The sequence below is a fragment of the Chinchilla lanigera genome, unplaced genomic scaffold (assembly GCF_000276665.1).
Source record: "Chinchilla lanigera isolate Chin_1 unplaced genomic scaffold, ChiLan1.0 scaffold00111, whole genome shotgun sequence".
Lineage (NCBI taxonomy): Eukaryota > Metazoa > Chordata > Mammalia > Rodentia > Chinchillidae > Chinchilla > Chinchilla lanigera.
This window is the reverse complement of record NW_004955512.1, coordinates 2857501-2875824: the sequence shown is the minus strand read 5'-3', so window position 1 is coordinate 2875824 and position 18324 is coordinate 2857501. Positions and strand designations below refer to the sequence as shown.

Genomic DNA, 18324 nt, shown 5'->3' with positions numbered 1-18324 from the left:
AATTGTCTTTTCATGTTTACTTGTGAGTTGTCCAAAGCTTAGGCACCTTGTCTAAAAATGGACAGTTGACTCATAGTAAATGAACCGCTATGAGTCACTGGTCACTGCTGAGGCCTGTATTGGCCTGTGAAGCTGTGATGCCTCAAAAGTCAAGATAAAGCCACAGCTAAAGACATCTGACTCCAACCCCAATTAACTACAAGGACACTGCAGCTGCAGGCTCCACACTCCTACAATAAATTCCAACCTAAAGATAAGGTAGTTCTCCTGATTGACATAATTTACTACTTGTGAAAATTCTCCCAAGGTCCTGCTAACTTCCTGTGTTGTCTTGAGTATCCTCCTCTGTTTGAAAATCAAATAGATATGGGCTGCCCAGAGGAGTCTTTGTCTAAACTTAAGAGAATATGAGAGTTGTAAGAGAGTGAGAACTTCTGGAGCCCTGAAATTATTTCAACTGTCTCATTTATTTAAGCCTTCACTGTCCACTTGCTTGCGGGCCTGATCAGCCTACAATAACTAAGCGTTATTTAACCTGATAACATTTCACAATAGCATCCAAAAAAATGAAATACTTAGGAACTGATCTAAAAGTGAAAGGAGTTTACATTGAAAACTACAGTACTCTGAAAAAGAAGATCAAAGAGGATCTCAGAAAATGGAAAGATATCCTTTGTTCTTGGGTAGGAAGAACCAATATAGTGAAAATGGCCATATTCCAAAAATTGTTATACAGATTTAGTAACCCTAATTAAAATACCAATACATACCATGCAGAATTAGAGAACATAATTCTAAAATTTATTTGGAACCAGAAGAGAGCTAAACTAGCAAAAGCAATTTTGGGCAACAAAGGCAAGGTGTTGGAGACCACTACAAAGTGGCTTTGAGCAGGATTTAATATTAATCAATTGGCTTTCCATGTTTACTTGTGAGTTGTCTGAAGCTTAGGTACCTTGTCTAAAGATGGGCAGTGGACTCATAGTAAGTAAACCTCTATGAGTCACTGGTCACCGCTGCGGCCTGTATTGGCCTGTAAAGCTGTGATGCCTCAAAAGACAAGACAAGACCACAGCTAAAGACATCTGACTCCAACCCCCATTTAACTACAAGGACACTGTAGCTGCAGGTTCCACACTCCTACAATAAATACCAACCTAAAGATAAGGTAGTTCTCCTGATTGGCATAGTTTACTACTTGTGAAAATTCTCCCAGGTCCTGCTAGATTCCTGCATTTTCTTGGGTATCCTCCCACTTTGTTTGAAAATCTAGTAAATACAGGCTGCCCAGAGAAGTCTTTGTCTTAACCCAGAGAATATCAAATGCTGTAATAGAGTTAGACCCTCCTAGGGCCCTAAAATCATTTCAGTTGTCTTATTTATTTAAGCCTTCACTGTCTACTCACTTGGGAGATTGCAGGCCTGGTAAGCCTGGAATAACTAAAGGTTATTAACCTGATAGCAAGGTAGGGGGCATCACAATCCCTGACTTGAAATTACACTACAGAGCTACAGTGATAAAAACAGCATGGTGTTGGGGGAAAAAAAAACAGACGTGAGGATCAATAGAACAGACTCAAAGGTTCAGAAACAACTCCAGACATACTCAGCCATTTTATTTTTGACAACGGGGCCAAATAATACCTTCACTGGAAGAAAAATAGCCTCTTTAGTAAATGGTGCTGGAGAAACTGGCTTTCCACATGCCAAAGACTAAAACTAGCGCCATATTTCTCACAGTGTACTAAACTAAAATCAATTCCTAAGTATTAAAACAGAAACACTAACTCTGTTGGAAGATAGAATAGGTTGAACTCTTGAAGACATAGTTGTAAGCAGACTTTACGAACAAAACCCTAATTGCACAGGAAATATCAACAACTGGGATCTCATCTTATTAAAAAACTTTTACATAGGTTTCTTCTGGTTTCATTTGACCCAGCTAGTCCGCTTCTTGGTATCCTCCCTAAAGAATTAATCATTAATCTTCCCTAAAGAATCATACCATAGCAACATATGCACACCCACATTTATAGTGGCACAATTTGTAATAGCTAAATCTTGGAAATAGCCCAAACGCCCTTCAACCAATGAATGGATAAAGACATGGGTTTGTTTGTTTTTTTAATACAACAGAATACTATTCAGCCATGAAGAAGTATAAACATGAGATATTTCTAGGTAAATGGATGCCCCTGAAGACCATACTCTTAAGTAAATTGGACACACATGTTCAAATATCACATGATTTCTTGGGTGTGAAAAAACTGAAAGTGTAAATAAGGACCAAAATGTGTAATAGATATTGTGAAATAGGAAGAAAATGTTCAAATGGGAAGGGGGACTAGAAAGGAGAGAGAGGGAAAAGAAAGAAGAGAAAAGGAAAAACAAGAATAGAAGGGAAAAATGAAACAAATGTTTTGTAAATAAGGAGGGGAAAAGAGGTTAAAGGGAGAGGAGGGAGAGAGGAAAAAGAAGAATCAAGATATATCATGTACAGGTACAAATTCCCTCTGATGAATGCTATCATTATGTATATCTAAAATGTACCAAAAAAATAAATAAATAAATAAAATGTGCCAATAAAATTAATTTAAAATTTTGGACAACTGGATTTTAAAAAGTCTAATATCCAGTTTAGTATTACCTTCCATGTATTGCTAATGTATGTAGTTTATTGAGAGGAGCAGTCAATGCTTAAAATTTTCTTTTTTCTTGACCAATTTTACACGCTTGAATTTGGTAATTAGACTGACTAATCTGAAAACAATATGCAGTATAAGAACCATTGTTGAACTCTTACCATTTTGTGTGGTGAAGCTCTGCATCACTTCCTATGTTTTTTTAATTATTTTTATTTTTTTTTACTTGTTACTGTTTTTGTTTGTTTGATCAATCTTACAGTCTTATGTCTAATGGACTGAGCAACTTCATTGAAGATAACAGTATGGAAATTTACAGTATAGCAACCACTGTAAATTTCTATCATTTTGTCTTGAGATCGTGTATCATTTTTGTTGTTTTTGTGATGTTTTGATTTTGTCTTCATTGTCGTTTTGTCAGTTTTTTTAATTTTTAAAATAAAAAAATAATAAAAAAGTATTGCCTTTCATGCACAGTACAGGACAAGAAGTTGAGCAACAGATTTGACACAACACAGGGTTGTACCACTTTGCCAGCAGCTCTGCCTCCTTCGTATCTCTCTCAGTTGTTATAAAGTGCCACTGAACTCATGCCTGTGAAATAATTTTGTAAACTGCATGATAATGTAAAACTCTGATCTATTGTTTACAACACCTGTGACTCCTGGGACAAGTTGAGCTACAGCGAGTACCTCTAGCCATGGATTAGCGTCCTGATCAGGACCTGGTTCAAGTTTAGCCAGCAGTCAAGCCCAGCTGGAAATGCCAGAGGATTCACATGCCTCGGGGTGGTCAGTAGGGAGCTCCACCTATTTGCTGGAAGTAACTCTGGGCTATGTGATCTCTAGTGGTTGGAATGAGGCAAATGTGTGACTTGGTAGTTTAGGATTGGTGGGCCTAGCACAGCGATGGTTTCCAAGTGGTCTTAAAGACTAAACCATTTTTTGATGTTATTAACATTCCTGCGAAAATGACATTTAATAAGGGTAAACTGAACAGTCACCTGTTTGGACTAATGGGTTTCTAGGAAGTTTCGGGAATGAGCAATAAGATTATTTGCCATTTCATCTTCCTGGGTAAGAATTTCCTGGGTTAAAAAAGGAAGCAGTGTCTATATGGATAGTAAACTATTTTTGTTTTTCCAAAGAATCCCCGGGTAACCTCCTTTCCTGGTTTTGTATTAGGTTTTTTAGACAGGGTCTTGCTATATAGTCCAGGCTGACCTTGAACTCATGAGCCCCTTCTTCAGCCTCCTGAGTGCTGGGATTATACGAGTAGACCACCATGCCAGCCTTTTACACATCTTTTCATTCAGTATTTTCCTAACTCATTTTACCATAGCACTCTTTTCTTCCCATAAAAGCTGTTAACATGTCAGAGAACAGCCCATGGTAAACATTGACTGTGAAATCATTAACATGAGAGCACAGTGAGTCAATGATTCTCAAAAGTGATACCCTGGCTGCCTACGTCATCACCCCTTGGAAACTTGTTAGAAACCAGCCTCACCTACTAAATCAGAAACCAGGGGTGCGGTCAGCAGTTCCCATTTTAATCCACCCTCTTGGTAACTGATGCAGGCCCTAGCCCTAGGCTCTGTAACTTCTCCTCTCTTGTTTTTACTTTCCTGCCCAAGGCAGAACTGATACAGGTGTGTGCCTAAACAGGCTGATACCTGATTCCTTCCAGCCTCCCAGGCTTTAATATTAGTCTGCATTTTCTTAGTGGAGATGGAAGTAAACCATGATTTTTGTAAAGGCTGTATACTTGTTCTTCATATTGTGATTCATATTTTCATCATTTTTATGTATTTGCATTCTGTGTGCAGAATACCCTCCTGGCACTAGTATTAATGCATTTATGAGGAATTACAGTTTACTCAGGATTTTAGAAGGGAGCTGGAAGAGAGAGGTTATGTATCATGGAACCATCATTTCATCTAAAATAAATGAAAAGCGACCACTGAGATGTCTTATCTCCCTTATTTCTCTTCTTATCTTGGCCTCTCCCTTCTGCTCCTGGTTCCACATCGGCTCTTTGACCTTCTGGTAGCACTTAAGTTTAATCCCCACTACTCAGTACAGAAGTCTGTAGTGACTAATTAATATTATCATAAAGGAGATGAAGGAAGGAATTGTATTGAGACTGAAGATTTTGTTTCTCCTATCCCTAAGCTCTCCAGAGCTCTGCTCAGTCAAGGTGATAGCTGCATTTTCCCAGCTTACACAGAGCTCTGTGATAATCATATTTCTACTTTGTCAGCTCAGATTCCAGGGTCCCTCTTAGCTTGGAGCTCGATGCTGCCTGAGTCTCCCACAGTTGGTGTGGGTCCTTTGCCAACTCCTCTGCCTCCCTCCCTCCTGGTGGCTCCTGGGAGCAAAGCCCTGAGGGGCCAATGCAGGCTGTGTGGATGTGCTGTTATTTAGGGCTCCATCTATAGCTACCAGTCTCAGACACTGAATCATCTAGGAAGCTTTTTAAAATGCCCCATCCAAGGCCATATTCCACATCAACTAAATCAGAAATGCTGGTGTAGCATCTAAGCATCAATCATTTTTAAAAGCTCCCTAAGAGCTAGACATGGTGGCACATACCTGTAATGTCAGCAATCTGGCATGCTGAGGCAGGAGGATCCCAAGTTCAAGGATAACCAGAGCAGAAACTGAAAAATTTAAAAACTGGACTAAAGATGTAGCTCAGTGGTAGCACTTGCAGATCATTCACAGGATCCTGGGTGCAATCTCTAGCACTGAAAAAAACAAACCAAAAAACTCCCAGAAACCTCCCTAAGTGATTTCAGTGTGTAGAAAATTTGCAAGCCACTAGTCTAGGCAGCATACAAAAATCCTTTTCTATGCTACGCATTATAACAGTTTTGTTCTAAATACTTCACATCACTACGGAGTTCTGCTTCCAGAGTACTTTTTCACAGATGGGAAATTGGAAACACAAAGAGACAATGTGACTCATTTAACAGATGAACTGTTGAAGAGGGGGCCAGTCTCTGCCCCCCATTAATGTCTGTGCTGTGGTAAATACAGTGTTATTCCTTGAGGTTTCCTGGGGCAAAGAAGAGTTTCAGTAATGTGGGGAATTTAAATCTGAATGGAATCATCAGTTGATGTTGTTGGGTGCTGGGGACTAACCTAGTGCCTCATTCAATATGCTAAGTTCACCCTGTACCACTGAGCTACAGGACCTTATGGATTCATTTCTGGGTTCAGTTTCTATATTTCAGAAGCCTGAAAATGGAGAAATAAAAGTGATTGTGCTTTTTAAAAAATTAATAATATTGCTTGGGTTTTAAAAATAACATCTGACTTAGAGCTGTGGGAAACATACATGTGGTGAGACTCAATATGAAAAACATATGACCTTGTTCCACTGAAATCCACAGTGGGTGACTTTTAAGATCCCTCTGGCTCAGAAGGAAAGGTAATGATTTGATGAATGATTTGATGGGAGGATTTGACTGACAAGCGCTGGGGCAGAAGCTGAAGAAAAGAGCCCCAGGACCCAGAATGTAGACTACCTGCAATGCCTTTGTACCATCGTTGGAGGACATACAAGAGATGTGGAAACACGTCTTAAATCACAAAAGGCCATATAACTATATTCATTCATCCATTGATTCATTCATTTAATTCATCATTCATTTCCTTATTCTTTCATCAAGTATCATTGAGCTTCTACTTGAGCTAAGCACTTGGGGATATAACAAAAATAAAATAGATTTCTAAAAACCTAGTTCTAGGGCTGGGCCATCATAGATCAGTGGTGGATTGTTTGTCTAACACGGGCATGTTGCTGGGTTTGACCCACAGCACTGAAAAACAACAAAATAAAACACCTTTCTATTTATGGAGGATGCAGCTCTCTAAGAAATATTAATTAAAAGACAGTATTAGTACATATTTTTAGCTAGTGTAAGTACTACTGTGGTAGAATAAAATGGTAGATAAGGAGAAAAGAGTTGGAGTGGGGAGGGGTGCCATTTTAAATAGGGTGGTCAGGGCAGTTATGCAGGCCCAGTCTGGACCTGGGGAAACTCCAGCAGCAAGAGAGAGGCCTGCGTTCCAGCAGGAGCTAGGAGGCCTGTGTGTTGGGAGGTGAGGAGGAGGAAGAGAGTTGAGAAGACCAAGGCAGGAGGTGGTGGGGGCTAGATTTGCAGAGAACACTATACCTTTGGCATTCACTCTTCACTGGGAAACCAGTCCTGATGTGCCCTGCTCACCTTTTAAAATGATCACTGTTTGCTGCTGTGTAGATGGTGGGCTGTATGGGGGCACGAGAGGACGGAGGAGACTGAATGGGGGAGAAGGTGGCAGCTTGGTCCTGGGTGACAGCAATCACCTGAGCGGGAAGAGATCATAATCCGGATGTGGTCTGAAAACACAGCCCAAAACATTTGCTGTTGAATTGCCTACATGCTGTGTGAGAGGCAGGACAAGGCTGACTGAAAATTTTTGCCCCGAGCACCTGGAGTTGTAACTGGCTGACTCAGGGGAGGGAAGGCTAGGGAGATGCTTACTTAGTTAACATCCAGAGATATTGGACACAGGAGTCTGGAATTCAGAAAATGGGGCCGGACTGGAGACAGAAACAAAGAAGTCATCGTAATTCAATCTAGATGTATTTAACAGTATTTAACAGCACGAGGTTGGCTGAGGGGTCGTGGTTTGGATTTGAAATGTTCCCTAAAACTCATGTGCTAAAAGGCTTGGGTGCCAGCTAATAGGCTCTTGGGGAAGCGATTAGGTCATGAGGGCTCTATCCTACTCAAATGGATTAGTAAAGTGATGAGTTTAGACTTTGATAACATTATAAGGAGGTAAGGGAAACAGGAGCTGGGGTCCAGCTAAAGGGAATGAATCAGTGGCCTTGGGGACTACACTGGGAAGCTGTTCCTTCCTCTCTGGTGCTCGCTCTCTCCTTCTCTCTCTCTCTCTGTTTCTCTTTCTCTCTCTCTCTGCTTCCTGGCTGCTATGAGGTGAGCGGTCTTCCTCTGCCACACCCTTCCGCCATGTTTCCATCTTGCCTAACCTGAAGAAATGGAGCTCACTGACCGCAGGCTGAAACCTTGGGCCAAAATAAATGTTTCCTCTTCTAAGTTGATTTATGTCAGATATTTTATCACAGTAACAGAAAACTGACTAACAGATGAAGTCACATGGAAGGAGTGTACAAATCAGTGATCTGAACATTGAGGGTTGAGTCTCTGCGATGTTGAGAGCCCTGGGAGTGAGGGGAAATCATCAGGCTTACAAGGAATGACAGGAAAAAAGCTATCAGAGTTCAGAGCCCAGGCAGAGGAAGAGGTTCCAGGTCAAGAGTATTTGTCTGAAATGGTGCTGTGATGCCAAGTAGGGCAAGTTCAGATAATGCCTACTGGATTTTGTGATGTGCAACTGAATATGACAGAAGCAGATTCCAAAAAGGCCCCGGGCTGAGCACCTCATTACAGAGGGTTCAGCAGAGTTTGAAGACAACGTTTGTGGACCATTCTTTTGGCAAAACCAATCAGATTCTTGCAGACATTTTCTTTGCTGTACTCACAGGAGGTTTATGCCCTCTTGGCTCCTCTGTGCTATTTCAGAGACCCCAGCCACATACCTGCTAAGTAAAAGAAATGGTGACAACTGCGGCTCCTTTCTCATGGATCACAGCCAGGATGACTGCAAGGTCAGAGCTCTGAAAGTGTGTAAGTCAATATATTTTGCAAACTATGGCCACACCCATCACTCTGAGTTGTCTATGGCTGCTGTCATCCCAGAGGGACAAAGTAGTTGTGACCCATGGTGCTTAAAATACTTTACTGCATGGCTCTCTCCAGAAAAGAAAAGTGCTGCTGTTCAAAAAACAGAGGAAGAGAGAAGTTGCTAAGATGGTAGAGGCTCAAGAAAGGGTTTCTTTGTTTTTTGGTTGAGATGAGGTCTCCCTGTGTTTCCTAGGCTGGCCTCAAACTCCTGGGACCAAGAGATCCTCTCACCTCAGTTTCCTGAGTAAATGGGGCAACAGATATAAGCTACAATAAAGAGTAAAAGACTGGTATAAACAAAACAAGAACTGGAGACCTAGAGAGAAGAGGATTAAGTGTCCATCGAAGTGTCAAAAAAAAAAAAATGTCCACCAAAGTGTCGATCTTGCTCAGAACACAAACACATACATATTCTAGTATCGTTGTCTGAAAAATGTGGTACCTTACACATGATAGAAATGTAAATTTTAAACCCAGTATTTCATATTTAAACCTAATACAATCGGCAGAGAGAGCTGGAGCCACAGCTCAGTGATAGAGCATTGTCTAGCATTTGTGAGCCCATGAATTCAATCCTCAGCACTGAAAAACATCCTAAAACAACAACAAAACAAGTTATTGGATGTGGTGGCACATCCCTGTAATACCAGCTCTCGGGAAGCTGAGGCAGGAGGATCGATGTGAGTTCAAGACCAGCCTGGGCTACAAAGTGAGCTCAAAGCCAACCTGAACTGCATAGCGAGACCCTGTTTCAAAAAGACAAAAAAAAATAATAATAATAATAATAATTTTAAAAGTTTAAAAGGGCTGGGGATATAGTTCAGCATGAAGGTCCTGGGTTCAATTCCCTCCCCACAAAAACTGATGCTTTAGTCTGTGGGTGAGTATGTGGGGAAACAGAAAATCTGTATGTTGTTGGTGAGAGTATAAGTTGGTACAATTTCTGTGTGGGAGACATGAATAGTTATCATGAAGCTTAACGCCAGGAAGTTGAAGGTTCTGTTTACCTAGGAAGTTTACCCCACGAAATTGACCTGTGACTCAGCATTGCAATGATGATCCAGGAATGAGTCTGGGTGTCCAGAGCATGCACACAGCATAAGGGAAGAGGGTGCTTTGAAGAGTCTGACCCATTAGCGCCAGGGGAGTTTGCCCCTCCTGGAAGAGAGGGCTGTGGAACCTCTAGCTCCACAGCAGGTTTTTGGGGTTTTAATTCTCATAGGTCTTACCCAAGTTAAGGTACTTGTTTCCTTCGCCTGAATGGGACAGTCTCCCTGGCCAATCATTTATAACCTTGAAGGAAACCACTCACAGGACAAACCTGATCAAGTTGGGAAACGCACTCAAAGTTGACTGCATGGTATCACTTCTGGTACTTTATTCTACACATGGGTTTCACATATATGTGAAGCTATTTGTGGCGGTATTATAATGGAAAAAAACTAGAAAAACCTGAATTAGAGATCTATTTAATATCATGATACATCCTGTCTGCTATGCAGACATTGACTAAAACAGGGAGGGTCCGTATAAACTGATATAGAGTGACTTCCAAAATTTGTCAACTGAGCCGGCTATGGTGGTGCCTGCCTGTAACCCCAGCACTCTCGAGGCTGAGGCAGGAGGACCATTGAGAGTTCGAGACCAGCTTGGGCTACAAAGTGAGCTCAAGGCCAGCCTGAGCTGCATAGTGAGACCCTGTCCCAAAACAAACAAACAAACAAAAAATTTGTCAACTGTCAAAAAGCGAGAACATTATACTAGGCAGGTATTGCTAAATTCCTTTTTCAGTATCTAATTCCCAACACTCTGGAAGGCTGAGGCAGAAGGACAGAAAGTTTAAGCCCAATCTGGACAACAATGACTTAGCGAGATCCTGTCTCAAAATAACAAAAAGGGCTAAAGATGTAGCTCAGTATGACAGTTCCATATATATTATGTATGTACGTATCTATCTATCTATCTATCTATATCCAATATCTTTCTCTAACATCTACATTTCATGACTACTTTGTGTTTAAACATTTGGTGTTGCATGTTATGACCAGAGGGGACCTCTGCCACACTTCATGCACCATTTGCAATATTGAGGAAGTTTATTAAGCAATGTTTATATCTGGAATTCTTGCTCATTCAGCATAGCCACTCTTGTGCTCAGCTTAAAAGCCCCTAGGCTCCCCTGTACCTTTCCATAGGCGGATGCATCCTCCCTGCTCTCTGGTATCCAGTGCTCAGGCATTTTTCCTCCAGCCCCCTTACCCATCCCCTTCCTCTGTGGGACAGGGCCCCATCCTTGTGATCATTCCAGTGTCTTCCCCTATGAACTCTCACCCGCGAAGGAGGGCATTCACCAGAGCTCTCCCACATGCTTCCAGATGGGAACCACAGAGGTCCCAGCAAAGCTTAAAGGTCCCTCACCTTGAAAGGGGGTCGGGGAGGGAGTTCAAATACAATAAAATGACACCTGTTCAGCTCAGTGGGTTCTGACAAATGTACAAACCCATGGAATCACTACCACAATCAAGATAAGGAACAGGCCTATTGTTCCAAAAGGTGAGTCCCCCCACCCCACTCACACTTAACTCCAAGCAATAGCTGCTGTCCTTTCTCTTGCTGTAGATTTGCCTGCTCCAGACTTCAAATATATGAATCAAGTAGTATGTATCCTTTGTATTGAGCACCTTTATTCCAACATGAGATCAGAGGGATTTCATCCACGTTGATTGTTAATCCAGTTTTTCCCCCCTGTAAAAATTATTCCACTGTATAGATATGCTACAATTTGTTTATCCATTTAGACGACTACTTTTAATTTTCTTTTCCTGGTGAATATAAGAGATGTAAGGAAAAATTTTCACATCTCAGAAGACAGCCCTCATAAGAAACACCTGTGCTGAAACTTTGACTTTGTACTTCTGGCCTCCAAAATTGTAAGAAAATAAATTTCTGTTTTTTAAGCCACTGGATCTATGGTACTTTGTCATTGTATCCCCAGCAAACTATGCACCCGTAGAGAAAACTATAAATACAGATAACTATTAACTATCTGTCATACATTAGCATATTTAAAGGGACTAACCTACACTAAGAATATATATCTCATGATAATTCTACAGCCATGATGATTTTGTAGTCAAAAATGAACACATCATTAACAAATAAGCACATATTTTACCACCCTGTGCCATAAAAATAAGGCGCTAACAATTTAAATTTATATACACGTAAAGTTATGCTCCATTATTTCATCGTACCTAGAAGTGCTCTATTTAATGACTGTCCATCCACTAATCAAAGACATTATGTTAGCTTATTCATCAGTAAAGTTTAGTAAGAACATACACAAACTAAAATAAATACTTCTGCAATACTTAACACTAATGATTATTATTAGGTTCACAATATTAAGCTAGTCTGACTTATCAAATATTTAGTTGAAGTATGTGTTTTAATTTTTTAAAAATTTGAATAGTTCTATAAGAGTACCTTTTAAAATGTTAGAAGTTTGACTTCCTGTTATGGTTTGTGTCTCCATGTCTCCCTAAATCCTCATGCAGTCATGGGGTGGGCTTCTAGATATTTGATTGATCCATAGTCCAATGCTCGGATTATGGGTGTGAGTCCTACACTCGTTCTGGGGCATATAGTTTACATACAATGTAAGAGACGGAAAGAGGCTACTTGCCACCCCTCCTCCCTTTTGCTTTTTGCTGATTGCTTTTGCTGCCCCCCCCCCCAGGGCACTGTTGCCCTCTGCCATGTGCCACTCTGCCTTGGAGTCAGCCAAGATTGGACTGAAACCTCCACAAACTGTAAGCTAAATAAACTGTTTCTTTCTTAATTTTGGGTGTTGAGTATTTTGTCTCAGCAACAAGAGAAAAGTAACCAGGACACTTTCTTAATCTCTAGTTTTAGAAAAATTTAATTTACATAAGCATTTATTTTTCCCTAAGACAATCAGTATTACAAGATTTTGTTATCTAATTTGGCAACATTCTAGAGGTAGAAAAATAGTACATATATACATGCAGATATATAAACATATACATAAACATAAAGGCAGATACAAATAGAACACATAACTCCAATTTTTAAAATGTCTATTCAGTGAAAAGAGCTTCACATAAAAGAGTCAGCTCTCATTCTTTTCCCACTTTTATATTTTCACTAAGATTGTGTTCCTAGCAGTAGTAAGTTGCTCAAGGTGAAGGTTAGGTATCTCTGCAAATCTTCATGGAGCAGGCCCTAAGATTTCCTTTCCTCTGATGCATAGTCTTATTGAGACTGTGGACTGAATTTTGGCAAGGGACGGAGGGAGGATCGAGTGACCTCTGTGTCTCCAGAGCCCCACAGTGAATAAAATATACAGCCTGCCTCCAAATACTTTTTTCAGTATTAGGTAGTTGTTGGGGTCCCTGAGCCCCTCAAAGGCCAGTGGTGGGGGAGAATGTGATGGAGATCACTACCAAGTGGTTCTGAATGGGATTTTAAATTAACCAACTGGCTTTCCATGTTTACTTGTGAGTCTGTCTAAGGCCACAGCTGAGGATGCCTGGCCTCAACCCCAACTAAAAGGAGACTGCAGCTGCAGGCTCCACACTCCTACAATAAATGTCAACCTAAAGATAAAGCAGTTCTCTTGATTGACATAATTTACTACTTGGGAAATATCTCCCAAGGTCCTGCTATACTTGGATTCTTGAATTTTCTTCAGTATCCCCCTCCTTTATTTGAAAACTGAATAAATACAGGCTGCCTAGAGAAGTTCTTTGTTTTAGTCCCAGAAAAATCTTGAATTCTGTTAGAGAGTTTCAAACCTCCTGGAGCCCTACAATCATTATCACTTGTCTCATTTATTTATCCCTTTGCTGTCCCCTTGTTTGGGAGACTGTGGGCCTGATCAGTCCACAATAACTAAGGGATAATATTAACCTATTAAGAATGTATTGTTTTAAGGCCTGAAAATTCATGTACTGCCTCAATAGCTTTGATCCTCAAAGGGCTCCAGTGGCTCCAATACTTATCCATCTAGTATTAGGTATCATGGATTTGGCCATCTGTACTCTTTCACCAGTGGGGTGCAGAGTAGGTGATTGGAACTTGGAATGGGATGAGTGGGGGGCGACCTCTTGAGTGACCTCAAGTTTAGTGGCTGCAGGGGGACAGCAAAGGTCTGGCAGGGTAGATAAAGTCATGGAGGACATGGGGTGAAGCAGGACAGATGGGAGAATTCAAGGCAGATGAAGAGAAGGTAGAAGGTGGTAAAGAGAAGGAGAAAGGAAAAGAAAGGAGGGAGAGATCATTATGAGCCAGTGTGGGGAGATCCCAACCTCCAAGAGGAAGTCTTTGAAATGGCCATTCTTAAATTTCTGCCATTTCTTTGTGTATATTTGTAATTTTTTTTTTTTTTTTGAGACAGGGTCTCCTTATTACCCAGGCTGTTCTCCAGCTTGCAGACCTCTCACCTCTACCTCCTGAGTAGTTGAGGTTATAGGCATATGCCACTGCAGTGGGCTACTTTCTACCACATTTCAGCTGAGTTAGGACAAGGGGAAGGAAGGTGCCTGAAAGAGTTACCCCAGGGAAAAAAAAAAGGAACTGTGAAAAAGTACCATTTAATTAATTCTTTTGCAAAATCCCTGGGGAACTAAGTAAAAAACAAAAAATCAAAGCATAACAATAACAACAGCAAACTCACTGGAGGCCAAAGAAAGAATCTCTTCGCCAAAGAAGCAAGTTCACTCCTTATTATGCTTTAACAAACAAGACATCCAGAGTGCTGGTCCAAGAACTGAGCCCCAAGAAGGATGCTCCAGTTGCTGACTACAGTGCTTTCTCCTGAGTGAGGCTAGGGGCTACGTATGGGCAGCTTTGGTAGTGCTGGTGGGAGGGTCCCATCTTGAGCTACATCATAGAGCACAAAAACTGTCAAATCAAAACCAGACCCACACTCAGGCAAGGAGAGACTTTACTCAACAGGATTCCTGCAATAAGGGGAAGAGAGTGTATTCTAATAGGGAGAAGGCTTCAACTGTATGACTCTTTGGGGAGGAGAAGAGGGAGGTAAATAATGTTATAAAGAATGAGTAACAGGGAGTGGGATGCACAGGTGGTATGACTGGGCAAATGATAAGGAGGAGTTTTCCTTGTGGCCAGCTGGAAAGGACATCTTGGGAAGGGAGTGGCATCTCAATACTCTTTTAAGTTGCCAGTGGATTAAAAGCCAAAAGCTTTGGAGAGGGAGAGAAAGCTGACCAAAGGCTGGAAAGCACTTTGGCCAGATGGGTCAGTGGGGACCGAGGGGTTAGGGTATCACTTCGGAGCAGAGAATGAAAAGCAGGAGGGTGTTTATGGCCTTGTCACCTGTAAAAGGAAGTTAGTTAGTTATCTGTGGGTCTTATCTAAGTAATGTCAGGAAATGCGGTTCTACGTAGTTAGTGTTTTCCCAAAGAATGAAATGGGCAAGGGACCTTTTTAATCTTCACTTCTAGGATGACAAAGGTGGGTTCAAGTTCAACATTGCCCCTTATTTGAGTGTACTTATACCTACAGTTCTACTCTGATTACACAACGTTAATCACAATGTAAATGTGTCATTACGATAACAACACACTTATCAGGCACGCCCTATATTGTTAATATCAGGAAAGTTGGTGTTCGTAATCACAGAGCTTGCTTTCTGTGCTGATTATTACAACTGGTCTCAAAGCTTGTCTTTCCATTCTCTGCTCTTTGACCTGGGGCTAGCACTCAGCAAACCATGGTTCCTGTAAGATTTTGGCAACAGAGAGGCACTGGAGGAGAGCAGAAGGATGGGGGCAGGGGCGGGGATCGCTCCTCCACACTTCCTTGGCCTCCCTGCAGCATTACCCAGCAATCTCTTCTGGGGGTGGCAGTTGGTTCTAGTTTCTAGAGTTTAATCCACCCTCAATATTTACTTTTAGAAACAATGGCACCACGCAGGGACACCCTGTCCTCAGGGTCTGTGTCTCCCCAGAAGGCTGTCTCCCAGCTCTGGTGCTCCCCAGAACTTCCTTCTCCCATCTGAACGGCAGCTGTTTCTCTAGTTGCCTTTCCAATCTTCCATTACCTGTTTTAGCAATTTCTTAAAATTCTCTGCAAACATAATTACTGCGATGACTGTTTCCTCACTGGGCCCTGACTTACAGAACCCTAAACCATCCAGAAAGATTTTCTAAGCCATTTGTATAAAATTATGGTTATATATTATTGCCATACTTTAAAAAAGGATTACTTTTATGGCATGCAGGTGATATCCAACGGACAGGATGCATTGTAAAAGTGAATCTATAACTCTATTGCTTGGATTTGCAATTATATTTCCTACCTAAATAATATACATTTGACTTAGGTCCATTTGTGTTCAAAAAGTATAATATGGTACAAATTGTGTTAAGCACCAGAACTACGGCTGCTTTCTCCACATATATTTAAAGTTCTAGCTATTACACCAGAATAAATTTTAACTACCTTTTCTGAAAGTAAAAAGTGTGCCGTTAGAGGCTGGGAATGTAGCAGAGTGTACAGCGCTTGCCTAGCACGTGTGAGGCCTGGCATTGCCCGCCCCCCCCCCAACAACAGCAAAAGCAGCAATAAAAAGCATGTCCTTACAAGCATTTTATAAGTTGATTTGAAACATACTCAGAATATGTTTGATGTAAGCCCAAGAATGAAAAACTACCCAAGTGAAAACGGAGGAAACACTGTTTATACTAGTGAAAAACAACAGGCTATCGCTAAGATTTATCAACTTAATTTCATAAGGCATTGTGAGGATTTCACAGCATACTTGCCTTTACCTAGTTTTACTTAGGGAATGTAAAAATGTTATGTTGTCCTTTGGTGAATATATTCATGTAGATTACGGCAAGATGATTATGGCAGTTATTTTCACTTTGGACCAAAATGCAAATTCAGCATATTTTGCAGAAGATATTTTCAGTTCATGCTTTTGTTTCCATGATGAAACTATAAACCATAGATTTAAAAGTGCCCACCTATTCCCCTTTCTTCTAGAACTTGCACACATGAGAAAATTCTTCAATAGAATTAAGGCAAGATGTTCTAATATTGTCTCTAACATTAAGCCTCTGCCATCGTCCCTGTTGGTGGCCTGGGTGCCATTGCTTCACGCAGGGAAGTTCGGGCATGCGGTGAAAGTGCAGCGGGCAGAATGGGAACAGGGAGTCCGAAGCAATCAGTGCAGAATTGCAAACCATAGAAAAGGGCGGGGTTTAACAGGAAGGACCCTGGGGTTAACGTTACAAGCTCATCGTGATACAGCTAGTTTACGCGTCCGTTAGGGGGCACTGTTGGCCTCTGCCTAGGCGTCCTCCTGTGAAGTCTTAGCAGGCACTCACCCGAGCATCTAATTTCTTCAGGTCTAAAGTTCAAGGGCGGGAGCCCCAGAAACTCAGTGTTTCCCTCCAGCCCAGCCCTGCCCTCATCAGCGTTGTCCCTGGGGACGACCCCCTGTTGTTGGGATGGTGGATACCAAGCAGAGCATCCCCCGTTACAGTGAAACCCAATTCACAAGCTCTCAGCCTTACCTAACGGGACACCAGGCGTAGGCACACGTCTATACAGGTAGCTTCTTTGGCTTCTCCAATACATGAAGAATTGTGTATTGACACGAAGACGAATTGATAAATGACATGAAGATGACTAAGACCCTATTCTGCTTTCTAGGAGCTAGAAATCCAGTGGATGACGCAGACACAATATTCCTCTTTCTACAAGGAAAGCCTTCTCAACTTTTGCAATTGATGCGGAGCCAAGGGCTCTAAGGATGGCAGAGAGGTGTTATACACTTTTCACGAAACTGTGGATTGTTCCGTCATTTGATCTTAATTTTTATGTGTGAAATATAAATGTGAATGTAATGCGGGTTTTTTGTTGTTGTTTTCTTTTCTTTTCTTTCCTGGGCTGGATATTAAGCCCTTGGCCTCGACACATGCTCAGCTGTGCCCCCCCCCACTACACTGTAAGCAGCCACCTAGGAGTTTGTAAATGCTAAGGTTAGTAAAAAAGGTCCTTTGGGACACAACGTAGCCGACGTGGTCACTTCTAAAGTTTACATGATGCATAGCCAGCGTTGGGAGCCGGGCGCAGTGGTGGCTCTTGTAATCCCCATAACTCAGGAGACCAAAGCCGTCAAGTCAAATGCAAGTTCCAGGCCAGCTGGGCGACAAATTTAGTGAGACCTTGCCTTAAAAAAAAAGGAAAGTAAGACAAAAAGGCTGACGACACAGCTCGTGGTAAAGAGCGTTAGGTTCCAACCCCAATACTCGGAGCGGGGTGGGGGGTAGCATTTCTGCCTTGTTATAAAAATTATTTCCATTTTAAAAATCAGACCAGCAGCACTTTTCTCGCTTTTTGCCTGCGAGGAAGGAAGCACAACATTTTTAGAAAACCCCTCTCACGCACCTAGTCCCGACGAAGTTCGCAGACCTAAAACCCAGGGCACACTGAAGAAGAAAGCGGAAGCCCGGGCTGGGGGCTCTGACCGCGGAGCCCAGGGCGCTAGGACCTCAGCCCAGGCCACGCCCCTTGCTCAGAGCCCGCTTAGGTGGGCCAGGTGGGCGGGGCCGGGGCCGAGAGGGGACCAGGGCGGGGCCAGGTGGGCGGGGCCGGGCCGGGCGGGGCAGGAGCGGAGGTGGAGGCGCTGCCTGGCGCCTCGAGCGCGGAGAAGGAGCGTGGAGCCCTGCTAGCCGGGCCAGAGCCGCCGCGGGGCCGGGCTGCACCCGCTCAGGTAGGCGGCGCGGCCGTCCCGCGGCGGGAGGCGGGAAAGGATGGAGCGCTAGCGGCTCTGGGCGGGTGGGGCTCCTCCGGGACGAAGGAGCGGCGTCCTCTGAGAAGATCCCTTCTTGGGCGCCGCGCGCGCCAGACCAGGACGCGGTGCGG

At 42.4% G+C, this 18324-nt stretch overlaps 1 protein-coding gene across 2 annotated transcripts in view; it reads left to right on the top strand.

The window, feature by feature from the left end:
• The first annotated feature begins 18047 nt into the window (after positions 1 to 18047).
• Gcnt1 (glucosaminyl (N-acetyl) transferase 1, core 2) overlaps positions 18048 to 18324 on the top strand; it is a 30457-nt gene continuing 30180 nt past the window's right edge. For both annotated transcript variants that reach the window (XM_005408307.2, XM_005408306.2), the window contains exon 1: positions 18048 to 18172. The gene's annotated coding sequence lies outside the window, so the exon portion shown is untranslated. The remainder of the gene's footprint in view (positions 18173 to 18324) is intronic.